This window comes from Spea bombifrons, chromosome 8 (assembly GCF_027358695.1).
Source record: "Spea bombifrons isolate aSpeBom1 chromosome 8, aSpeBom1.2.pri, whole genome shotgun sequence".
In the NCBI taxonomy this organism is placed as follows: Eukaryota; Metazoa; Chordata; class Amphibia; order Anura; family Pelobatidae; genus Spea; species Spea bombifrons.
This window is the reverse complement of record NC_071094.1, coordinates 11,283,204-11,310,381: the sequence shown is the minus strand read 5'-3', so window position 1 is coordinate 11,310,381 and position 27,178 is coordinate 11,283,204. Positions and strand designations below refer to the sequence as shown.

Here is a 27,178-nt window from a genome sequence, read left to right as displayed (position 1 = left end):
ATATAGGCCGCCCCCGTATATAGGCCGCACCCTAAAAGTTTGGTGCTTTTTTAAAGAAAAAGTTTTTTTTCTTTAAAAAAGCACCAAAAAAAACATGCTGCCACTGTCCTCCCCCCCGAGATATGCTGCCACTGTCCTCCCCCCCGAGATATGCTGCCACTGTCCTCCCTCCCCGCGATACGCTGCCACTGTCCTCCCTCCCCGCGATACGCTGCCGCTGTCCTCCCTCCCCGCGATCCGCTGCCCTCCCTCCCCGAGATCCGCTGCCCTCCCTCCCCGAGATCCGCTGCCCTCCCTCCCCGAGATCCGCTGCCCTCCCTCCCCGAGATCCGCTGTCCTCCCTCCCCGCGATACGCTGCCGCTGTCCTCCCTCCCCGCGATACGCTGCCGCTGTCCTCCTCTGCCCCCCTCCTCGACTTACCGGAGCAGACTCCCGGGTGTCTTCAGGGCCGGCGAGGGACATCTACGCAATACGCGTATGCAACTTCCGGTACCGTTACCGGAAGTTGCATTTGCGTATTGCGTAAATGTCTCCCGCCGGCCCCGCAAGACACCCGGGAGTCTGCTCCGGTAAGTCGGGGGTGGACAGAGGTAAAACGCTTAGATAACCTCCCGTGCCGGCACCCCCCCCCCGTGGGAAGTGCTGGCAGGGGAGGCTGTCTGAGCGTATCGGGGAGAAGGATGCAGGTCCCCTGCACCGCTGCGGGGGATCTGTATCTTAACCCCGCTGCCTGCTAGACCCCGAATATAGGCCGCACCCCCACTTTAAAAACTTAAAGTGGGGGAAAAAAGTGCGGCCTATATTCGAGCCAATACGGTATATACCGTATTGGCTCGGATATAGGCCGCCCCCGTATATAGGCCGCACCCTAAAAGTTTGGTGCTTTTTTAAAGAAAAAGTTTTTTTCTTTAAAAAAGCACCACAAAAACATGCTGCCACTCTGTCCCCCCCCGAGATATGCTGCCACTGTCCTCCCTCCCCGAGATATGCTACCACTGTCCTCCCTCCCCGAGATATGCTACCACTGTCCTCCCTCCCCGAGATATGCTGCCACTCTGTCCCCCCCCCGAGATATGCTGCCACTGTCCTCCCTCCCCGAGATATGCTACCACTGTCCTCCCTCCCCGAGATATGCTACCACTGTCCTCCCTCCCCGAGATATGCTGCCACTGTCCTCCCTCCCCGAGATATGCTACCACTGTCCTCCTCTGCCCCCCCCGACTTACCGGAGCAGACTCCTGGGTGTCTTGCGGGGCCGGCGGGGGACATCTACGCAATATGCGTATACAACTTCCGGTGCCGGCACATCCAGTGCTGGCACCGGAAGTTGTATACATGTATTGCGTAGATGTCCCCAGCCGGCCCCGCAAGACACCCCGGAGTCTGCTCCGGTAAGTCCGGGGGGGTGCAGAGGTAAAACGCATCCGCACGATGCGCTTAGACAACCTCCCGTGCCGGCACACCCCCCCCCGTGGGAAGTGCTGGCAGGGGAGGCTGTCTGAGCGTATCGGGGAGTAGGATGCAGGTCCCCTGCACCGTTGCGGGGGATCTGTATCCTAACCCCGCTGCCTGCCCGGCGCCCGGGACTGCATGTACCGGGTGTCGGGCGCTAGACCCCGAATATATTCGAGCCAATACGGTATATAGTTTGTGGGGGTGCACTAAATGAGTTAGTGGTCACAGCTGACTAAAGACATAGCAAAAACACAAAAACTGCTCAGGTCATTTAGTGCAAACATGGTAAAAAATGGTCCTGAAGAGGTTAAACAGAGGAGGGCTGAAAATATTCAGCGTGGAGGACAAGTCCAGTCAAGAGGTCCAGTGGTAAAAAGCAAATCTGACAGACGTGATAATCAATGTGCCCTAACCAGTCCTGCCTTTACTAAAAGAGAATGTATAGACAGCCCACAATGACTGTGCTGTTTACAGGGTGCAAGATACACAATGGGCGTGATAAGGAGACCTAACACACTACTGCATAGATAGGATCCAGTAGCTGCCCTTTTTGCCCTATGTTAAAGTGGTCTGGTGGTACTCTGTATCTAGCAGCTCATTCATTTACTGAGGCAGCCTTCTCTTGGTTTAGCTGATGTTAACAAGAGAATAAGTAAAAGGGAAAATATTTTTTTTCTCACCTTAAAAAAAGACTTTCATCTTAAAGTGAATGCATTGTGAGAAAGTAAACAGAATAAAAGTGGTCAATATTACTAAAAATCAATTATCAAAGACCAATGTAGTTTTAGTAACAAAACAAAAGGATAGATAGTGTATTGTATGCCATCAATATGTACTGTGGAATTATATATTTCAGTATCAATCAGGTGTGAGTACTTATGAAAACAAAATTTTCCTATTGATGTTTTCTGTATCATACAATAGTTTTACAAGCTTAGAAAATATATGCGCTACCAATATATTTATCAGGAAGGTCTGTTTTTTAATCATTGAAAATGTAACAGATGCATTGACAAGAAAAGGGGGTATAAGCTGCTCGCTTTACCACGTTTATGGTAAAACCTAGATAAACGCAGGCGTCTCAAGGGTACGTATATGAAAATTCTGTTTAACTGTTCTGTGTAACTATCTGAAGTACTACCTGATTACAAAAAAAGAAGGGATAAGGTAATAGAGGAAGACAATCACGATCCCAGAAAATAATTGCAAAAATAATTGCAAAAATCACTCAAGTAATCAGTTCATCAATAAAGAGTTCATCGGATGAAAACTAATGAAAAAATTGATTCAACAGTGTTAATTTTTTCATTATTTTTCTAAAGTATCTACAGTAACAGATGCATCGCCCAGGTGTTGCTTGCCCCTGCTTGATAGAAGGAAACCCAAAAAAAATAGAATCCCTCAAACTTCAACTTTCCACTATAGATTTACACTTCTTGGCTGATCATCATATATATTTTTTTTTCTCCTTCCAAAAAAAATGTTGGAATCCCTAGCCCTGTTGAGAGAATGAACTCTGTGTAAATATATTCACGCATGATCATCAATATTTTTACTGGTGTGGCAAAATATCTGGAAATGAAACCCCCTTTTTATCTTTAACAACCATATGGGGAGTACAACTTGCACTAACAATCTGTTCCTATGTTTCACAGTTTGGATCTCACTGAAATGTGAGGCTCTCAGGAAACACTCAGTTTGTCTTAAAGGGAAATGAGAAAATAAAACATTCTATTTGCGCTGTAGAAATAAATATTTCAAAAATTGCAAAAGTCGGAAAAAACCCAAATATGACAGGACAGCATAAGCATTTATTCTTTATTAGAAAAAACTATCACATCCACAGAAGCTATATGATTTCTCATTAACTATTTAATTCTTCACTTTTGGGCCAGACATGTGTAGGGGGTGATTTCCTAACCAGCACGATGGTCTATATAAGACAGGGAAGAGAACATTTGGTCAAGTCATAAGAAGTCGAGCGGTCAGTCTGGACCAGACTTCTGTGGTTGCATGCCGAATGCTAACATTAGCAATATTGCTTGTGTATGCAACTTTAAATCTGAGTTGCAGACAATGGCATGCAAATTATGATTCAACTCAACTCAAACTCAAAAAAATTGATTTAACCCTTGCAATATATCTAAAAACAAAATCCCTTTTAAGTTGGATGTGTACTCTATCACCCCCATCCAGTGCCAAGTAGGTTGAAGGGGATAAAATAAATCTTTGTATCCTATGGAAGGCACAAAGCTTATCCCGTACATCCCCCCCATGGCCCTCACCCTGTGACCAATGGAGCAGGGTTAAAAAGTTCCCTTGGGCGTGTATACATTTTATAAAAATGACGTCTCTACATAGACCCCTACCAAGTCTCCATGGTTGTATGAATGAAGTACATACAGGCACCCGTTGTGTGCCATACTCCCATGCACTACTGATCTCAAGGTGACTTGAACAGAGTTAACTAATGGTGGTGCTGAGATGCTTCTTCGCTACCCCAAGGCTTTGTTATGATCCCCACCTCACTATGCACGGCAAGTTACAAGTCACATTTGAAACTTGTGAGAACCTTATGGATTAATGAATCCATGAAGTAAATTTTTTCAACTCACATCAACTAAACTTTACTGTAGTATGAATTTATGTGAGCATGTGTGTGTGTATATATATATATATATATATATATATATATATATACACATATATATATATATATATATATACACATATATATATATATATATATATATACATACAAGTATCTCACAAAAGTAAGTACACCCCTCACATTTTTGCAAATATTTTATTATATCTTTTCATGCGACAACACTGAAGAAATGACCCTCTGCTACAATGTAAATTTGTGAGTGTACAGCATGTATAACAGTGTAAATTTGCTGTTCCCTTAAAATTAACTCAACACACAGCCATTAATGTCTAAAAAAGTGAGTACACCCCTTAGTGGAAATGTCTAAATTGATCCCATTAGCCATTTCTCCTCCCTGGTGTCATGTGACTCGTTAGTGTTACAAGGTCTCAGGTGTGAATGGAGAGCAGGTGTGTTAAATTTGGTGTTATCGCTCTCACACTCTCTCATACTGGTCACTGGAAGTTCAACATGGCACCTCATGGCAAAGAACTCTCTGAGGATCTGAAAAAAAAGAAGTGTTGCTCTACATAAAGATGGCCTAGGCTATAAGAAGATTGCCAAGACCCTAAAACTGAGCTGCGGCATGGTGGGCAAGATCATAGAGTGGTTTCACAGGACAGGTTCCACTCAGAACAGGGCTCGCCATGGTCGACCAAAAATGTTGAGTGCATGTACTCAGCATCATATCCAGAGGATGTCTTTGGGAAATAGATGTATGAGTGTCGCCAGCATTGTTGCAGAGGTTGAAGGGGTGGAGGGTCAGCCTGTCAGTGCTCAGACCATACGCTGCACACTTTATCAAACTGGTCTGCATGTCGTCCCCAAAGGAAGCCTCTTCTAAAGATGATGCACAAGAAAGCCCGCAAACTGTTTGCTGAAGACAAGCGGACTAAGGACATGGATTACTGGAACCATGTCCTGTGGTCCGATGAGACCAAGATAAACTTTGGTTGAGATGCTGTCAAGCGTGTGTGGGGGAAACCAGGTGAGGAGTACAAAGCCAAGTGTCAGGATTCAGCCCCAGCCCTGCAACCTGCCAGGCATGGCCGCCCCTTTAAGAGGTCTGCCTGGAGTTTAACTCCTCTCCACAGCGTATGTATTTTATGTACCTTTGCCCTCTTTCCCTTTTACATCTGAGGATCTCTGCTCTTCACACCATCCCCTGTGTTCCTTGCCTTGTTCCCTGTCCTTTGTGGCATCCTGTACTATGTTTGTATTATCTGGCTATGAATATAATCAATGTTCTGTGTATTTATGTTCAGCTGTGTTTGGTTATACCTATATCTATGTCATTACCACACCTGAACTAACCAACAGGCTTTATTGCCCTGCCTCCCTCACCTGAAGCCTATGTCATTCACAACTGACCTAATGCCCAGGCCTATATCTGGACACTCCCCTGTTTGTTAGGTGCCTTTGCATTGAAGTAATGGGACTGTGTTGCTCTGGCCCTGTACCTGACCCTGCTTTGTACCTGACCCTGCTTTGTACCTGACCCTGCTTTGTACCTGACCCTGAACGCTTCCTGCCATGTGCCATGCCAAGTGGGCTTCCTGCCTTGTGCCCTGTCCAGTGGGCTTCCTACCATACTTACATTTTCTTGCTAAGAGACTGTATAACCTGTATTTGCTTGTCCTGCCATAATATACAATACATAGCATTTCCTGGAATTCTGCTTGTGGTGTATTCCTTTGTGCCTGTCTGTCTTATCCATCGTTTACCATGCATCGCTGTGTGAAGACAGAACCACAGGTATCCCCTGCAATGAGGCTCCTACCCAACCAGATTACCCGGGCCCTGACAACAAGTGTGTCTTGCCTACAGTCAAGCATGGTGGTGGGAGTGTCATGGTCCGGGCCTGCATGAGTGTTGCCGGCACCGGGGAGCTATAGTTCATTAAGGGAACTATGAATGGCAACATGTACTGTGACATACTGAAGCAGAGCATGATCCCCTCCCTTCGGAGACTGGGCCGCAGGGCAGTATTCCAACATGATAAGGACCAGAAACACACCTCCAAGACGACCACTGCTTTGCTTAAGAAGCTGAGGGTAAAGGTGATGGACTGGCCAAGCATGTCTCCAGACCTAAACCCTATTAAGCATCCTCAAACGAAAGGTGGGGGAGCGCTATGTCTCTAACTTCCACCAGCTCCAAGATATCGTCATGGAGGAGTGGAAGAGGACACCAGTGGCAACCTGTGAAGCTCTGGTGAACACCATGCCCAAGAGGGTTAGGGCAGTGCTGGAAAATAATGATGGCCACACAAAATATTGACACTTTGGGCCCAATTTGGACATTTCCACTTAGGGGTGTACTCACTTTTGTTGCCAAGGTTTAGACATCAATGGCTGTGTGTTGAGTTATTTTTAAGGGAATAGCAAATTTACACTGTTATACAGGCTGTACACGCACTACTTTACATTGTAGCAGAGTGTAACATTTACAGGACATAGGGTTTAGATTCAGGACAAATATGTTATGAAGATTATACAGGTGATGAATGCAATATTTAATTTTCTTTTAAAATATAATAAACCTTTGAAATCACTATATGTTATAATTTTAATTCTCTGGGTTTTAAAATCTTCTTTTTCCCGCAATTCATGACTGCTGATATAATAACCCTTAAAGGTATTAGATAGTGAAAACTATCCAATATTACAACTATACAATGTCTGTAAAAAGTTTCTGTGAGACTGACAAGGAATTAGACAAAACAGTCCTATCTATCTGAAAGTTATTTACTTCACTGGAGTAGGCGAAGCTCTAAAATTACAACTGAACAGCTGTACATTATGACAATGAAATGGTTGTCTGTAATCAAAATAACTAAAGTAGTTTCTTCCAAATGGGAAGGTTATTATAAATATCATTTAATAACAAATGACAGGTAAAAATTTCAGAATCAAATATTTAAAGAGATCTTTTAAGTATCGGTAGTTCAAAATATGAAAAGTGTTAGGTAGCAACAGAGAACAGTACACAGTGATGTTCATGGCAATAAATTGTTAGATATTTAAAAGTAAAGTTTTATTTAACTGGGATTTCATGACTGAGAACCCCATAATGCACTGTTCACAATCCCTGTGTAAAATGCACAACTATGTTCAAGTTATGACGCATGACCTTAACTAGCCGGGCTGGATAATGGCTTGGCACATGCTGCTACCATGGGGCACCCCCACACAATAATACACATACACACTCACTCTAACACGCACTTACACCAAAAATGCTCAGGGCAAGGAAAATTATTTAATTCTTAGATACATGTAAAATGTTATTGCATTTTGTATCATGTAAATTTCTTTCTTTATGTGCTCTAGGTATACCTTATTTTTATTTAGTTGTTTTGGGTGAAATTGTGTAAACTATGCCTGTTGGGTGCCTCCCCTGTGTTTATTCCAGTTTCTGTTATTTCTATCCATTTTGGTTACTGGGTCCTACCTTTCCACCTGTAATGTTTATGACCAGCTTTACCCACCAGAACAGAGAGAAGACACAAGTCAGAGTTGCGTGTAAATTGCTCTGCTTTTTTATTTTATCTATTAAGATAATTATTGTGCAAACTGTACTTTTAAAATAAGTAATATTGCTTAATCAGTTTCTTAACAGGTGACCGTATTCACAATTATTATATTTTAAAATAATTACTTACATAAATTACGGTAAAAATAAAGGTAAGAAATTGAATACATCCAAAATAGGAGATATTTCCAATATCCAAGATAAGTGTTGAACATATGATGATGATCCATATGATCATATGTGGCATCAAACCAAAATAAAAGAATCATTTCAGCACAAAGAACCCTATTAAAAATAAATACCATGTCATTCATAAGTAGGGTTAAACCAAAGTATATGAATCCAGAAAATTGTCAAAAAAATCCATTAAAAAAAACCCCAAAATGATAAAATTGAATGATTTATTAGGCGTAATGTATACAAAGTCCCACTTAATGGTCGTGTGGACAAAAATCATAAAGTTGTCAATCATAAATATTCTTCTGGATCAACAGAAGGTCTTGGTCCTGTAGAGAGGAGTTTGAACACAAATAAGCCTACTAATAAGAGTGTTTATAGAGTTAAATAAGAAACATATATATATAATAGCCCCCTCCAACATTTTAGGTATCCAAAGTAGAGCAGGGTGGAATTGTAATGCCATGGCAGGGCAGTCTACCTACCGTACCTCATAATGAAGGAGAATGCCAGGAAATGACATTGTATTCTGGTGTACAGCAAAAGAGGGACAATGGGGCACTGGCCAAAAATTGGAATTGTCCACTTGGAAGGTAATATGTATTTAAAAAGTATGAATGACAAGTAACACTGCTGGTAAAAATGTCATATTATATATTCATTGTGCTAGCAAAATCTCTAGCAAATGTATAAATAAAAAGTTACATGAGTTACACCTGAATGCTGCCAGCACTGATACCTAAGGATTCCCAATATGGTTGTCTGGATGATTCTGGTTGAGCATGTGTGCATGTTCAAACCTAGAATGCTATGTGCGCAATGTTCCGCACTGCAGTCTGTGACAAGGTGGAGGTCATTGTGGTTAAGAATGCAAGAGCGGGTACCTCACCTGGTAGACATATTTGTAGTTTTTATCTCTATGATGATTTACTGTCTTCATAGAGATAATTTTATCCTCTAAAAAGTGACACCTTGTAATGTTTCAATGAGATTTGCATTTTTAGGAAATTAAATGCTGTTTGCTATTATGTTTTTTTATAAAGGTTGAGGGATATAAATATAATTGCCACTCAGTATGTTGGTCCAGGTATTGCTTTCTATTGCCTTTATTCACATACAGTAAAAATTAACTACTCCTCTGTAACATACATTACCTGTGTCATGTGTGCAACAGAGAGGGGTAAGCAGGCTAGGGGGCCTGTATGAGGGTTCTGATTTGGCATGTCATGCCCTATGCAAGCCTATGCAGACCTACCCACGATGCAGGCTTGTCCAGGTATAAGTACAAATTTATAAAACATGAAAAAAGCTGGTAATTGTACACTAGGAAGAGAGATAAGCTGTTCAAACATTTCATTGACAGTTCTGATAACAGCGTCCGGTTACAAAAAAAAAATATTTATATATATACGATAGCCTTTCAGATAGAGCAGGAAATTGCCAGCATGCCTGGTTGATACAAAGAGAAAAACTATAGTAAGTATAATCAAATTATTTTACCAACCTAATGCAAATCAATTTGTGTTTGTCATATTTCAGCCGCAGCTGTACTTTGCATGGCAGACTGCATTTTCAGTCTTAAATGATTTTGTGTTATGTTTAGGATCCTGTTTTATTTATCGCAGGGAGATAACACGATTCCATTTGAAACCAGGTGGCCTACTAATTTCCATCTGTTGTTCCTATGTCTGTGCCGGTAGCAGACCTTAGAAGTGAGCAGTAGCAAGCGGCATGTGTGATGCTGAGTAACATCTGTTCCTATCAGTATGTTACAGTAACTTTGTTTTTGCTGGATATTAAAAGCTCATCTTTGGTTTTGGTTAATTTTTTTATCTTGTGCCCAGAACCAGTGATAGCTTTTCTATTGCCATTCTATTACTATTTTTATATAATACTTACTGTTGCACTAAATTATTTTTTCGTTTAATGTTCCGTAATATTCCATATGACCTCTACTCTACATATATTATTACAATTACTCAGTTCATTCGAGATAATATGCTGAATAATGTCGCTGAACAGGACTGAGGAGAAATTGTGCTGAAGAGAGAAAAGGGAAGACCCAGTAATTATAATTGCAACATTGCACACCTCAATCTTGGGCTGTTTCTAAACCAAATGGCACCTCAGGCAAAAATACTTGGGAGCACAAAGGTGAGAGCTTACAAAACACAAAACGTGTCAAAGTGGCCAGTGCCACATGACCCTGTTGAGAACTTGCCTCCTGACTCCTCATTTCTTGTAAAATAGAGAGTAATTAGTCCTTTAGTTATAAAGTCCAAGGCTGCTGCAGCTAAGATCGGTGGCAATCCTAGTCTTGGTATAACTTCTTCAGGCACACTTGGCCGTGGCCACATTCACATAATGCATAGAGGGTGCCAATTGGCCTGAATCCCAACAATGAGAAAAGGATCATCCACCCAGTTTGTCAGTCCAAAGACCTCATGCAATGCAGTGTGTCCTGCTGACAAAGAGGTCAATACATCAAAGGTTTACTTGTAGAAGTGTGTTTTTTTTGTAAATATTGAGTTAAAGGTGAGCTGAGAGAAAAACTCTTAAATGTGCACCATGCGAGACAACCATGTCAAGTTTTGAGCTTGTCTTTCATGATGTATAGCTAATATTTTGAGATAAACTCAAATATTATATGGTAAGACGAATTTGCTGTTTAGTTTATAAACAAAACTACATTTGCTTTGAACAATTAAAACCATGTCTGTTCTTTATTGGATTCCCTTGCACCATTGTAAAGGTCTGCGCTTAATGTGGTTATTTAAATAATCTGAAGGTGTAAGAAGTAGAGATCCATAATCCATAGACAGTTTCATGTAACATGTTTAGAGGTTATAACTGTAAAGAGTTTAGACCCAACTATAACATTTTAAACTAAACTGCTTTTAATTAATTTAAAATATTTTTTGGGAAAAACTAATTTTTACATCATTTTACAAATTTTATTTGGGCCATCACTTGTACCTCTCACTCAGTAATTTACTTCCCCAATAAAAGGACTTTACCTTCCTTGCCATCCTATGTAACTCCTTTTACTTAGTAGGTGCAATGACATCACTTGAAATTCATGGTCCATAACTATACCTCGGCTATCCAAATCCCCAAAGTTTCATTTAAAAAATCTCATTGCTTTATTTTAACACTAAATGTCAGTTTTTAACGTTTAACACCATTCTGTGCCCCTACTCCTCCCTTAACCTTAAATTTCTTAACCCATGTCCTTGTAAACCGTTTTTAACATAAAATAGAAAGCCTCAAAGAGTAACATCCTCCCTCATGATGCTACTTCCACAGTACATCCATCGCTAGTTTGCTCTTAGCCACCCTTAATTGCTTCAGTTCTGTCACCCTAACAAGGTTTCAGATGTCCTCTAACCCTCCCTACCTCACTACCTGCCCACTTGAATGTATTCTCTTACATCTAGTCACTATTAAAACCAAAGACCTCTTCTCCTTACTCATCCACTTGCAAACACTTCATTCTTATGGCATCTGCAACAAAGCTCACAACACAACTCAGACCCAGCACCATCCATGTCTTTTTTTCCACCTCCTCCAACAAAAAACACATTTCTGAATGCACTACTACCCCTTCACGTTGCTTTGCATAACTTTCCCGGAATTACCTTTTTTGTGTCTTCTGATGGAGATAAATAGTCAATAACAAGTATTGGGGGAACTGTAGGTGTAGCTTATCTAGATTTTTCATTCTGCAATGTGTCATATAGGAGTCCCTATCATGAACTTGCAAGCTTAAATGATAGAATAGCTGAATGGATAAGAACATGTTGAGTGAGTCTACAAAGCTGCCACCCCACACAAGCAAATAAATATTTAGTAAAGCTATAGTAAAAATCTTATGACACCCGTGCAAAAGGATGTAATGTTATAGGAGATGGCAGCTCTCACATGCACCATAGGAAAATAAAACAGATGTCATTATTATACTATTATTTAAGTGAAAACAGAAGAAAAAGAATTAGGGATTCACATACTTTATAACCGGCATCAACCTCTCCTTCTGTTTATAATATGCTTTAAACTATTAATCCTAAAACTATACAATATTTACAAGCAAATCAACTTACTCCAAAAGTTTGCACACACACCAATAACACATTGTGACCTACTGGCCACTCATGTTGTTTATTTCCTGTATTAACGCTGTAAAATAAACATGCCAAAATGAAATGATGACATGGTTCCTTTAAAAAAAACTATGCTTTCAATGAGTTGGAAGGGAAGAAAATGTTGAGAAATATGGACTATATGTGAGCCGCCCTTCTAAATCCTTACCTAAACAAATGGGACTGTATAAAAACAAAAAATTTTAAAATATATTTCTCAGTAGAATAAGGGAGGGGGGCATGACAGAATGGTAGAAAGAAAACAGAAGGTAATGGTTTACAGATAAAACTCAGAAAGGGGTATTAGTAGACTGGAGAGCGGGGCAGGATTTAGGAAAGATAAAGAAAATCAAATGAGTAGCTGTGGAGGTGACGACATAAAAAATAAGTCAAGAAAATAAGTGTCATAAACTTATGGGAAATCAAGTTACTCCTTGCTTTGTTGTATGCATATATTAGGTATTTCAGCAGCCCCCCAAAATTTGAATTTGTTTTTTTAGGGTGCGAATCCCTTTTGTGTGTGTTTTTTTTTTCTTTTGATGAAAATCAAGTGAGATTTTGGGGAAATGCCATTATCCCACAGGCACAGTTGGCACCTATACACAAATGTCTAAATATACTATTCAAATACTATAACATCCTCTGTTGCTTGGAAATGTTTTCTATAATGACATAAATGTATCATATATAATGATATATAATTACTACTTTAGGAAATTGATACCTGTGAAATGGTTGTATCTCACTAGAAAAGTGATCAGACGATTATTCAGTAATTGTGTTGCTGAAGGCTGGTGGAGCTGATTTCCTGTGTGTAATAAATCCTGTCACAAGGGGAGCAGAAAGCTACCATTTATCTCATTTTAATTTCTCACAGAAGCCTTTTTAGTGTTAGATACAGCACCGTCCGTTCACACACAGTGCACGGTGAATGTGGCCGCTGTTTAACTTCTCCTCAGCCCATGTCCCGACATAACTTTATATGCATTATTGTGTGTATGTGGAATCAACAGTTTGTGTTTATGACCGTGTGTACATGGTGTGTGTGTAATCAGTGTGTGTGTGTGTCACATTTCCTTATGCACAGTATCACTGTGCCCGCCCGTGTAAGTCAGTGAGGGCCACTCCCCTCTCCTCCACTCCAGTGCCTTGGCAGGGGCACGCTCACAGGAAGTCCCGCGGGAGCGCGCTTTTCTGCGCGGGTCACGGCTATGTCGTCTCGTTAACTGCAGAGAGGAGCGGCTGGGACTGGGGTGAGAGTCTCGGGGGTTTGAGGCAGATGAGGTGGTGGGGGTAATATGCCGACTTTGTGATGTATATGTAAGGCACACAGTGTTGGGACAGCTGCGTGTGCGTGCACTCGGGACACATATATGGAACAACTTAGTGCATAGGAGCGCCGAGTTTGTACAGAACCGTGAAACTTCTTTATTCAGAGAACGTTAATGACTATATGCCCGGTTCTTGTTGTTGGTGGATATTGACACTGTGTGGACACAGCTACAAATAAGAGCACATCTGGTTATCATATGCTGAGTGTGCAAGGAGTGAGTGCAGCGCCGTGTTGTAAAGGCTGTGATTGTGTGCAGGGCTGAGTGCACAGTGCGTGTGCAAACCCCCAATGAGCGTTCTGCTCCTCAGTACTAGTGCACAGGGGGATGCCATGCCAGGTGTGCTCTCACATTAGTGAATAAGTGATGGGTATTATGGCCTTACACAGCTATACTTATTTGTAAGTAGGGCTATTGGGCAGCCTTGTACACCTGACCCTAAGAATGCATGTAAACACATGTTATCTGTGATAGCCTGTTATATATGTACACACTTGGATTATTCAGTGTAGCTGTAAGGGTTAATATTCTATATACTGGTTGAACTATTAATAGGAATATTGTATCTATCAGAGGTGGGAATGAGCTATTGCTGTGTGATCTCCGTAGCTTAGTAAATACTTTCAGCTGCTCTTTTCTGCTGTTTTCTACTGAATCCGGCTTTCTGCTCTCCTGCTTCCTGTTTGGTTTGCAAAGTGAATGAATTCTTTATATTTGGCTCCCATAACATCTGGGTATTTGAATGAAACATTAATGTGTTTCTGAGAATAATAGATTGCGTTGTGTATTTGTCGGGGTTGCTCATCAATTTTATGCTAATGCTTCTACCCCGTTCTTGTGTTCCTCTTTTGAAATAAAGTTTCTATCTCTTTGTACAGCGCTACAGAATATGATGGCGCTATCCAAATCAATACATAATAGTGATACTGCATTCGACTTAACATCTTCTTACTCCTACATATTCTTTGTTATTAATTGGTGTATTAGCTACAGTGTTAAAAGTGATGGATTTTAAAACAACCAGCTTTAGATATATTTTAATGATTTGCCGTGGTTACGTTTTATCTGAATGGTTCCACGGTAATAGATTGTAAGCTCACAAGCAGGACCTTCTCCTTCTGTACCAGTACGTCCGGACGTGTTGTCATTGTCAATTTCAATGTAATTGTTTTTGTAATAGTTTGACAGAGTCTAATAACACTAACCGAGTTATAACTTTCTACACAATTGATCAAATAATACATTCTGCAAAAAAGATTGTAGGAAGCCGGGTTGCACGGAGGGATCTATTTGCGAATTTGATGATTGGTTTTAGATGAGTATGTGTAGTAAATTAGAATGCTTACTGTCCAGTCTAGACAAAGCAGGTTAGTAGGTAGTGACAAAACAAGTTTTTGCTGCCAAACCAACTTATTGCTATGTCATCCTTCCCCATGGCTTTTTATTAAGGGTAATGAAGCTAATAATTATACATAATTAGCTTTCAATATAGCAACCAAGAAGACTTCAACATATTGTAGGCTGATAATACACGTCAGTTTGGCAGCAGTTTTTTTTATATATTAAGGAATTAATGAATGCTACAAGTAAAACAAGCAGTGTTTTTATAATAGTTTTTTGTGCATTTCAGCAGAAATATTTTCAGATTATATTCTCTCTTTAGAACAGCTTCCATTTTCATGGGAATCAGTTTGCACCCCTCTGATGAGATGGGACTTCTCTGTAGTTTTTTCCTAAAATTTCTGTTTCCATATCTGTTTCTACATGTTTAGAGCAATACGTGTTCGCGACATTTAACACCTTAAATATGCAGCAGCCCGGGCGATTTCCCGTAGCAAGCATATTCTGTGTCAATAGCTAGTAGTTAAAAACCCTCTGTTAGAAACGGGTAATGGGTACTTTCCAGAGTTTGTTCGTATCGGTTTTGGAATATGTAAGCAAAACCACATAACTCTGCTTAAGGTCAGCAAACCCTGCACACGTACGTTAAACAAAATATGTATATTGAAGAAAAACAAATCCTGTAGATAATGAATTGTGTTCTGATGTGGTGGGAATGGACGCTATTACCTTGAAGCTTACCTTTGAAATTCTATTTTGTGCATAAATAATATGTGTGTACTACTAATGTTACTTTGGTACTGCATTCTTTTGTTGGCGTTCATAACCTTGTGGAATAAAATCAGTGTTTTTGGCATTGTTTGTGGTCGTTCAGCTGTGTACACCTTCGTTGTGTATATTGCGCAATCACTAAGGTCCTGCAACACACGCCACACAATATTTTTGGTGTGTAAAACAAGCTGCATTTTCACTGGAATGGCCCCACCTAGAAAACAGAATGGGGGTTCCTGGGAGTATAGCCAGCTCAGCCAGGAGGTGATGGGAGTTAGCATTCTTGAGCGAATAACTTGCACTCACATGTAAGCGTTACAGCCCCCTGACCTTTTTAGTTCCAACACCACAGATTCACAGTTTGGCGGTAGTTTATCCGTAACATCTACAGTGTCAAGAAAAACTATGAATTAGTCCACACCAACCTCCCCCCACACCTAAAATAGCATATTTGTCTCCAAGTGCAGGAATCACAGGGTCTGGTCTTTAGGGGTTCCCAAGCATATAACTCCTTTTTCTTAAAACCCTGAAATTATTATTATTTTTTTTTTTGTATAAACACAAAGCAAAGCCGATGTTGCGACAGAGCTTATCGTTAAACCTGTTTTCACAGGCTTGCACAATGTAGTTTAAACATTTATATTTCTTGTCACCATTGATTTTTATTTTAGATGGCATTAATATGTTGTGTGTTGGGTTCCAAAAATAGTGGTTTTTCAATGGAATGTTTTGTTTTCTTCCTTCCCTTTTTTGCATGTTGTTCAAAGTGCAACTTACATTCTTAATTGTTATAATGCTATTATATTTCCAGGCAACCCTGGCCCTGAAATAGTTAAGAAGATGACTTTATTGGCCTCTAGAATCCCTGGTATTTTTCTTTTCTCAAGTAGAGAAATGTGGCAACTGTCCATCGGTTTCAGGGTTTTGGAAATAACTGAAATTCTCTTGTATTATATATATATTTTTTTTTTGCCTTCCTGGAAATTCTGCTGTTGGCCGAAAATTTAGTTTTCATTTCTAAAGATCTTCATAACCTTAAAAATAAAGCCTTGTGGTTTGCCAATATTATCTTAAGTGTTTTAAAATAACTGAGATTTTTCTGGGGTATTACAGTTTTAAAAGTATTTATGGTGGACATTTTACTTAAAAATAATGGCTTAAACACAAAGCTTAGTACAGATCCTAAATAAGGTATGCATGGATGCACCACTATTTTCTGTATTGATTTTGAGAGCACATCTAAGGACGTTTGATGCAACTTTCCATTGTAGGACGTAGTAGGATCAAGTAGGTTTTTAATATATATATTGTTTATATTAATTTTACATTTATTTGGCTTAACACTTAAGATTGTTGTCTAGCTGCTGTCATCAGTGAAGTCTTACCCTTTTTGTACTAAGTCTTGCCTATAGCATTCATAGGAATCAGTATAAAGTCCTTCCTTTAATGCTCAAAACGGCCATCTGGGTTTGGATTTTTGCTCCATTTCGAATAAAGGTGTAAAAAATTTTCTTTGACTTGGTATCCTCTTCGATTTAAAGGTTGGTATTGTTTGTTTGCAAACCAGGTAATCTCTGGGTAGAAGGATCTGTTTGTTGTTGTTCCTGTTGTGTATCATGCTATCTATCAAGGAGATATCTGACCTTACCTCATCTAGAACTTGTGATTTTGGAGTTTGGGATCCTGTAAAAGTGTATAATGACCCTTACACTTGGTGTGGACTACATGCTTTTGGCTGCCTGGAACATCAGTTGACAAGTCCTCTGAGGAAGCAGTCTCTCCTCTAATATACCGGGTCACGATTTGTTCAACAAAAATAAAGCCAAATGCACCTTATGATTCAATAGAACCACTTGTAGAACCACCTTTAGCAGCATAACTTGAAGTAATCTGTATGACTTTATCAGTCCCTCACATCGTTGTGGAGAAATTTTAGCCCACTCTTCTTTACAACGTTGCCTCGGTTCATTGAGGATTGTGGGCATTTGTTTATGCATAGCTTTCTTAAGGTCCCACCACAGAATTTCAATCGGGTTGAGGTCTGGATTTTGACTGCTATTCTGTTGTAGATCTGCTGCTGTGCTTGGGATCATTGTCCTGTTGCATGACTCAATTTTGGCCAAACTTTAGTTGACTGACAGATGGCCTCACATTTGACTCTCAAAATACATTGGTATACAGGGGAGTTCATGGCTGACTCAATGACTGCAAGGTTCCCAGGTCCTGTGGCTGCAAAACAAGCCCACCCACCACCACCATGCTTGACAATTGGTATGACGTGGTGCTGTGCATTATAGCCATACATCTTCACTTTGGTCTCGTCTGTCCAAATGACATTGTTCCAAAGGTCTTGTGGTTTGTTCAGATGCAACTCTGCAAACCTTAACTGTGCTGCCATGTTAGAGAGAATAGGCTTTCTCCTGGCAACCCTTCCAAACAAACCATACTTATTCAGTCTTTTTTAATTGTTCTGTAATGAACGTTAGCATTTAACACCCTAACTGAGGTCTGTAGAATCTGAGATGTAACTCCTGTTTTTCTTTTCCTCTGACCATTGCACGGTCTGACCTTGGGGTGAAAATCTGGAATGTTTTCTACTCTTGAATAATATTTCTCGCTGTAGAATGATGAACTTTAAATCTTTTGGAAATGGCCTTATAACACTTCCCAGATGGATGGGCAGCAACAATTGCTTCTCCAAGATCATTGCTGATGCCTTTCCTCATTGGCATTGTGTTAACACACACCTGAATGCTCCAGACCAGCAAACCACTAAAACTTTGGCTTTTATAGAGATGGCCACACTTGCTGATCAAAGGCATATGATTAACAGGAGCTGTAATTCCTTTGGAAACAGTAAACCATAGGATTCAAAGAGGGTGTACTTTTTTTTTCACACGACTGTATATGACTTTTTTGATTTAGCTTGAGACTGCCGATATCTGCCGTTTATTTTGTGCTGATTTTAAACAGCGTTGAAGATAACAGTAACTTTTTTTTTTTAAATTCAGATTAACTTGAATAACTAGATTTCCAATAACTGTCTTGGGAAAAAAAATCCTACTGGTATTTAAATAAAAAATTCAAATAAGTGAAGCTCACAGTGCTATGAATAAGCACTTTAAAGAATGAAAAGCTTGATATGTGTATACTTACTTTACTTTTCGGTGACTGTGAAAAAAACAAATGTATTATTTTCAGCAGCTGTGCAAATGCTTCTCTTATGTGTGTGAATCTTTTCTGAATGGAGACTAAAGCATAACCCTAAGCACACTGTAGCATTTTTTGTTCCAAAGATTGATTAGCACTTCACCAAGTACCCAGCTGAACAGGTAGATTAGAAGTTAGTTAGTGATTTATACATTAAGTATATCTACTGCTGGATAGTTTATTTTGTGACATTGTTAATAGATTTCTGCTGCTTAATGGATTTCTTGGTGATTGTATGTTTCCTAAACAAACATGACAAGGATTCTCTTTAGAGAGCAACTATGGTCAGTAATGCTTACACGGGGAAAATGCATCCATGAAATGTTTTCTGTAATTTGTTTAAGCCTCTCTGGAGGCTACTGAGCCATAACCATGTTTTGCATGAAGAAATTGCATCCTTTCATTCTTGTCATCCGCATTGAATAAGTGTGCACGTTCCCTAAATCCTCTGATCAGTGCTGAAAACAATTTAGGATGGTACTAGTTTGTCATCTTTCCATTGAACAGTAGACTAACCAGTTTAATGCACTTTCGAGCTATTAAAGACAAATTCTCATTTTTGGATGACAGATTCACACAAAAGCTTCAAATCTCAGGCGTATGAATCATTTTTCTTCATTCATTTACTTGGCAACCAAACAAAAAGGAAGATGCCTGAAGTTTCCTAATGGTGTTGGGTAGGGGACTCCATGTACCGTGCATAGGCACATGTTTTCTGTTGTCTGTACTGATTATGGGAACAATATGGAGAGGTGCACGCTAATTTAAGTATGGGGTGGACATCAAATACATGACAAACAATCCAGGACACAGTTTCAGACTCCACAAATTATGCATGTTTCAGTTGTTATTTTTATTTACTACTTAACAATCATTTCCGGTAGTTCATTTATGAAGTCAGGAGGGAGCTGGAAATTAAATGCTTCCGAAGCCACAGCATGGATGTAAACTCTAATTTGCGTCAATGTAAGATCAGGGCGTGCCTTCTTAAAATGTGCTCTTCCTCTTATTCTGATGAATGTTATTGTAAATGTGATGAAAGCTTCAGAGGAAAAAAAATGAAATGATAAATCTGATAAGTATATTTGCTTAGCATTATAGACAGCGCTATTAGTGTGTTAAAGCGGAAGAGCCCCGTCTTAAAGCAACGATTTAGTAGCTATAAAGAGTTCATGATTCATACCTGCCTGATTGTGCTGCCGACTTTCCATGAAGGTGGCAGGGCTATTGTGACTGTAAAAGGTTAACTATTGCACACAGTAGGCTTAAGTGGAAATGTTTGATGTGTCTGGTTTTACATCTTGAAAGGATGGGATATTCAGTGCGATTAAAGAAATCATTAACAGTTTGTCAACACACAACAGTCTCCGATTAACACAAGGTCACAGTGAGGATTCCTAAGAGTTGATGCAATATCGCAGTGTGTTTTTGCATCTAGCTAGTTTCAGCTGAGATTCTTGTCCTTGTAGTTGTTGTAAATGTCATAGTTCTGATTTACCTGGTTTAGTTCGTTGCTGTCACTTGAGACAAGCTATGTCAAGATTTTTTTGTTAGTTTCAGGCAAGTTTGTACAAGTGGGTCTGGTACAATCAGGACAGCCCGAGCTCAGTGTTAAATGCCTGCAGTCACCAGTTTTTTTTACCGTGATTGGAAAAACGTTGCTTAGTTATATGGAACATTATTAGTATATTGAGTGGGGCTTTCTAAAACCTCTGTGTATCTTCTAAATGTCATTCAGTGATAGGCCACAAAAGGCACAAGTGGAGGAATATGTGCAAAATAGGTGCGTGTGCCATAAAAGATATGCAGAAAACTGTGTGTCTGACGTGGGTGTTATCGTCCAACAATAACATTTGTTGAAATACAGCAGACATTTTTTGTAGTGTGTAGAATCTGTATATAGAAAGACATATAGGATTTTCTTTTTATTTTAAGCATTGTTATTATGAAATTCCATCTGAAGATCACATACTCGGAACACCTTTCCCTTTCTGTTCATCTGTGCACCATGTGTTGTATTTTATTTAATATGTTATGTAAAATAGATATATATATATATATTTTGGCATACCTGTCCATTGCGTTTGGCAGAGTTCAACAATTTCCAGAACTTTGGATCCATACAGACAAGGAGCATGCTTCTTTAAGGAACTACTGATAGATATAGGAATTATTTGTTAAGAGCTGACATTTTGCCATGCTGTACAATTTAAGTATGGGGTGGATATTAAATACATGACAAATAAACATTCCGGGACACGGATATAACAGTAGGTTTAGGACCCTGCCCTTGAGCTTGCCACTTTCATACAACCTTCCTGGCAAGAATGGTGGGTTTATGAGAGCACCGCTGGTGAATGTATACCCTATAAGTCTACATTCAGTGTGTTATTCTGCATGCATTTACTTCCTTTGCAACAATACTACCAACCAAGCCATATTCTACATATTGTCTACAAGTCTTTGTAGCCACCCTGGTGTTTGTTTTTTATATGTTCTATTTTTTACCGCTTGAAATTCATGTCCCCAGTACGAGGTTGTCCTCACAGAAGCTCATGCGGACACAATAGCTGTGTCATGATATGAATATATATAAGTATGTGTCTAAGACAGGTAACGATCGTACGAAGGGTTATGTTCCTGAAGAAAGCGTCTCAGTGTCCTGAAAGCTTGCGTTAAATACCAACCTTTGAGCCATCAATGTGATTTCTTTGCTACAAAGCTACTACTGTGAATTGATAAACTGTATGCAGTTTTGGCCATTACAGCCCTGACATGGAGGCAAAAACTTTTAAGATTTTACAAATCTTGATATGTTGGTAGGTAATTCAAGCAGACTGGAGCCCAGTTTATGTTGCTATATTTAAGTTTTGGAACTCTAACCCTGTCCTCAAATAATTCTCTTGGAATGAATTTCGAATTGTCTGAGAATTTTAAGTTTCCTCCTGCTCCTTTCCATTATTACAAAGTTCTAAAATGTGGGAAAGCTGCAATAATACTTACTGCTACCCTCATCCTGGCTTTAATAGCTCAATGAATGATCCCTGTCTGTTAAAATCTGCGAGCCCATTCATGCACCAACTTTCCACCGGTGACTACACTAAGGAAGGACCATGAATGGCAAACCCTTACAAACAAACACTCAAGGCATAATATACATTTATAAATAAAACAAGATAAAAGGTAATACAAATGTCCTATAGAAAAATCCCCCACCATACACACATAATACCAATTAATCGCACCCGTGTGTTACTGCCCAATTTATTGCCATAGGCGCATAATAAAGTATTCAAATAGATCAGTCACTTAATTCTGTATATCTAAATTAATCAAATGAAGGTCCAGGGGAAATATCAGATCTCGGCAACCAGTCCTTTTACGCTATGGAACCAAGACCGAGGCAGCACAGACCTCCATTGACTACATTCAAAGGTGCTGCGTGTCTTTTAAGGCATGGGGCACTGGCATATGGCATAGATCTCTGCTTACATCCCTAATACAGGTGATGAAAATACAAGCCTTCGTATAAAAATGAAATATTTAAGGACGCGGTTTAAAGTTAGCAAAGTTAGAAGGGTAGCAGTTGTTCCCATAGAAAATTCTTCATATATATATATATATATATATATATATATATATATATATATATATATATATATATATATATATATATATATAATGTCCTCTTGAAGTAATGGCAGATGACACAAGATTTGCATTTACTTTATTTATTTATTTATTTTTTTCATAATGAAAAAGTGGAATTGGCTGATCTTTTATGAAATTGAGATTCTTCGTGCGATGTCACCAACCATCTTTTCTTTTGTCATTCAGAATCTGAAATCTGTAGATTTATCTTTGCAAAATGGGTATAATAAACATTGTTTATAGGCTTCCATTGGCATATCTGGCATGCAGCTGTAAGTAATAAATCATCCGGTTTCTTTGTGGTGTCATTTCATGTGTTGTATAGTTAACCTTCTCTTTGAAATCCTGTTTGCCTGAAGAATGCAGATTTAAGCAATAAACAGTAACTCGGCTGAAACTGTTATGAATTTCTTTTCAACAATGTTATTCTGCACATGTGGATAGATTTATGTTCCAAGTAGCATTAAACTTTGAGTATTAAGAAAAGATTAAGCAAACATAACTTTTAATAAAAGTAGTGTTGACTGATTTTTTTTTTTCTGTAGCATTTAGAAGAAAAAGCAAAAAGTTTACTGCTCATTTCTGTCTGGCATTGTGTCCCTTGTCTTCCCGACTGTACAGGAGCCATCTGTGTCCAAAACAAAAACTTGGCTGCTCACTGTTCATATAGTCAAGGCCTGCTTAACCCCTTAAGGACAATGGGTTGTCCTTAAACCCATTAAAAACAATACATTGTGAGCCTGTACTTTGTCTTGAAGGGGTTCCTTTCTTAAGAGTCAAAGAAAAGTTTCTCAATATCAGTACATGATTGCAACTCGGAGACTTCCCTTGCGGGACGCAGACAGGACTGCCCACTGACGTCGGTGGGAGGTCCGCCTGACGTCGGTGGACAGTTCCAGCTGACGTCGGTGGGCAGTTCCAGCTGACGACCGCGGAAAACACCCCCTTTTAAAGGGAAAATGAGGGGAGCGGGGCGTGTAAAGAACCGGAGAAGCTGTGCTTCACCCGGCAATCTCCAGGTCAAACCCTGAGAGTTTCCAGGTATGACCATGGGTAAGAGATCAAATAGTACCTTGCTACGTAAAAATCTATACAATCATTTTCAAAGAAGATTATACGTATATGTCTCCCCTCTCTCTCCATATATATATATGTATTGACTTCTTGGCCTAATGGATTAGTACCTTAATGGAAACATCCTCTTTCTAGGAAAACAGGCTGATAAGTTTTGGCATTACGTTTTATACTTCAGGTGTTGAATCATTCGTGTAGCCTTTATGTAAATGATTTGACGGGAGTTTACATTTCCCGGTTCCACCACTTTTACATGAAGTATAGCTGCTGTATGTGTAAGAGATGTGTTTAACTGTTTATAATCCCACTTGGTGTACGCAGAACCGGCTAGCACTTTATCCCGAGAGCTATCTAATCATTTGTAAAAACATTTTTCTGTGGTGGTATCGCGTCAATCCATTTATGGCTGGTTGCTGAGCTATTATATAAAACAATCTTTGTGCTGTGGAGTATCATAGGCTTTTATTTTCCTAATAAAAATGCACGCTTTTTTGTAAATATATTTTCTGCTTAAATCTTTACCCGTCTGTTGCTCAATACTCAGAGAGATGTCATAATTATTGAGCAGCAACAATCAGACCAACAAACAGCTCTAATAGTTGCTCTCACAAATAGGACAAAAAGGATTTGTTAAAGAAAACTAAAATATGTTCAGATTTTGAAGATTTGTCTCATATACGTTCTACTATAGAATGTCTGTGTATCAATTGTGATAACTACCCATTTAAGTTTCAGCCCTATTCATAGCCATGGTTTTGTAAATAACTCTTTTTAGTGATAACATTTATGGTGAGAAAGCAGATGGGGGGGTGTCTTTATTGCATTTCACTGGAAACACCATGGTCACATGCTGCAGGTAAAGATCTGAAAAGTGATGCATAGGAAGAATAACCCACAGAATATGTCGGCAATTACATTGTTTCTACCTTAAGGCAGTCTGCCATGTGAAGTTTTAAGGTTTTTTCATCTGATTCAAGCACATTTAGGGTGATGATCAACTGGGACAGTCCTGCATCTTGAGGAACTGTCTGGAGCACCTTCAATTGGCTCTTCTTCTTCTCCCTCTTCTCCATGGTACCAACTCTATTAACCGGGCCTTCTGGAGTGTTTCCTCAAAAGGACAGAGCACAGAACTGGCAATGTATTTTAATAAATGCATTTCTTATGATTGTACTTGTCCTTCAACAATAAACTGACGTGGATTAGTATTTTTGTGAATTCCAGAGGGAATTTGCTGTGCCAGTAATCTTACATCTTTGACACCGACTTGCTAAGGTACCCAATTTTGGTCCAAACACACTTTCTTTTCCCACTGTTAACACTTTTGCTATATTTGTGTCCTAAGGCACAAATAGCAAGGGCGAATCAGCCAGAAGTAACAGCAGGTTTCTGCAATATGCTATCCACAATTAAAACTTTGCCCTAAACTGGTTTATAGAAACATGACCCCCAATCAGACATTCTTTGCCCCCCTCCCTTCCCAAACAGTTAGAGTCTTGGTTACTTTGCAGTGAGTGGTGGGTCAAGTCTGTTGAGTGAAACATTTAATATCGTCGCAAGACCTGTGTATTTTCAGGATATAATATATAATAATGAACATTTTTATGATGTTGGTGTGAGGTCCTGCTGACGTCACAGGACAAACACCATTGTTGGAGGTGAAGTGAGGCATGCCCTGCAGTGACCCGCAGACTTGGCGTGCTTATGTTTATTATATAATTAGGGTGATAAGAATATAATTTTGATCCCCGTGTAACCCTCCTACAGTTTAATTAATAAATCTCTGGTTAGGGTTTTGCTGCGGAATGCAGAGGTGAAGGAGAATATGATTCAAGCGAGACACCAGTCAACACTAATTTTAGTCAATTAATAAGCAATCATAAACAGAAGTGGTGCGACTCTAATTACAGGGGAAGCTTAACAGTGAAATCAGAGCGGTGCGCTGTTAATATACTCAGCGTCTGGGGCTGGACCCAGCAGCGAGCAGTCTGTGGAATTGACGCACTATTCTGGTAGACAGGCTAGCACGTTGAATGATGAAAAGGAGGTGATCTAGCAGCTATGCAGAGTGTTTTACGCAGAACTCTGCAGAGCAGAAGGAGACCTCACTTTAACCCAGGAACTGTGTGAATTTTATTAAAATGACATTCTTTCTCAATAGAAGCCCTAAGTGAGTGTCCCTTTACATGTCTGTGAAATGAAACTACACAAAAAGTCTAGTAAAGAATATATGCGAATGTATTCTAGATATATTCTGCTATAGATATGCACAAGAGCTTAACAGACTCCAAAAAGGGGAATGATTATTGTATATCCTTGAAAGAGGAGGCTGCATTCATACTATGCTTGCATGAAACGTTGGGATGGAACCTCTTATTAAGGTCGACATTTACCCTGTAAATCGGCCTAGAATTGATCAAAACCGGAGCCTTGTAATAATTATATATTTTTATTAATCTAATTAGTGTTAAAACCAGAGCGAGCAGACTTCGGAACTGAAATTCCCCATAGACTTTATGATGTGCCTATGACTGCATTCATTTCAAGTGGCAAAGGATTGCTGATCTGTCACATCCTGCGTATCACTTCCAGGAAGTAAGTGTAACTTGCGCACACTGATCCCATCGAGCCAGATTGGTGTTGGATTAGATGTCAGGAAGTAAGAGGGTCATAACACACCGTGGCTCGGCCAAGTTATCACCGCCGCACTGGGATTGAGTGTCCGTGTTACGCATGCCATTGCCCTCTTAATTTCTAGAATCTAAGAATAAAATAGAAGCGCTTCCGAGCTGTAAAGCATTTGCGAGAAAGTTTATTTTATGTTATGGAGAAGGTGAAAAATATTTGGTTTTTGAAAACAAACAACAACTTTAATAAATGTACAAGTGTTTGTAGTCTCCCTCCGCATGAATTTAAAGTTCTTCAGAATAGTTTAAAGAGCCTGTTCGTGTGTTAAAGTGAAAAGACTAATTTTCTTTATTTATTTATTTATTTATTTAAATACAGTGGTATCTTTTGAATATATTTGGGTTTTTTGAACAGCATGTATATAAATTTGACATGTTAAATTAAAAGGTATGCTTTAAATACAGAGTGAATTGCACGTTACACAGACCCCAGAAGACTATCAAAGGCATAATGTGTGCAACGGGTTATATATATACATACCGTATTTGCTCGATTATAAGACGACCCCCCAAAATCTGAATATTAATTTAGGAAAAAAAAGAAAAAGCCTGAATATAAGACGCGCCTATAGGAAAAAAGTTTTACCAGTAAATGTTAATTCATGTAAACTATTAAATTTTTTAATAAGAGTTATGATTGAGAAAAACATTTTTTTGTTTTTATTTCCTTGTATTTTCCAACCTGCCCCCCAGTTACGCACATCTGCCCCCAGGCTTGCCACTCCAATATGGCACTGTGGCCCATGATATGCCTTTTAACCCTCTATATGCCACTGTGCCCCATGATATGCCTTTTAACCCCCTATGTGCCACTCTGCCTCCAGAAATGCCTTATACCCCTAAATGCCACTCTGGCATTTAGGGGGTTAAAAGGCATATTATGGGGCAGAGTGGCATATAGGGAGGTATAAGGCATTTCAGGAGGCAGAGTCGCGTTCAGGGGGTTAAAAGGCATTTCATAGAGCACTCTGCCTCCAGAAATGCCCTATGCCCCCATTTAACACTCCCCCACACACAGACACACACTTACCGGTGCTTCCAATTTCCTGCTGTATACCGGGGCAGCAGTCTTCCTTCTGTCTCCCCCCCCATTTAACACTCCCCCCTAACCCCAAACACACTTACCGGTGCTTCCAATTTCCTGTTGTATTGCTGGG

General features: G+C 39.6%; 1 protein-coding gene across 1 annotated transcript in view; it reads left to right on the top strand.

Annotated features, from left to right (window-relative positions):
• The first annotated feature begins 13,105 nt into the window (after positions 1–13,105).
• NEK6 (NIMA related kinase 6) overlaps positions 13,106–27,178 on the top strand; it is a 91,444-nt gene continuing 77,371 nt past the window's right edge. The window contains exon 1 of the mRNA XM_053472494.1: positions 13,106–13,209. The gene's annotated coding sequence lies outside the window, so the exon portion shown is untranslated. The remainder of the gene's footprint in view (positions 13,210–27,178) is intronic.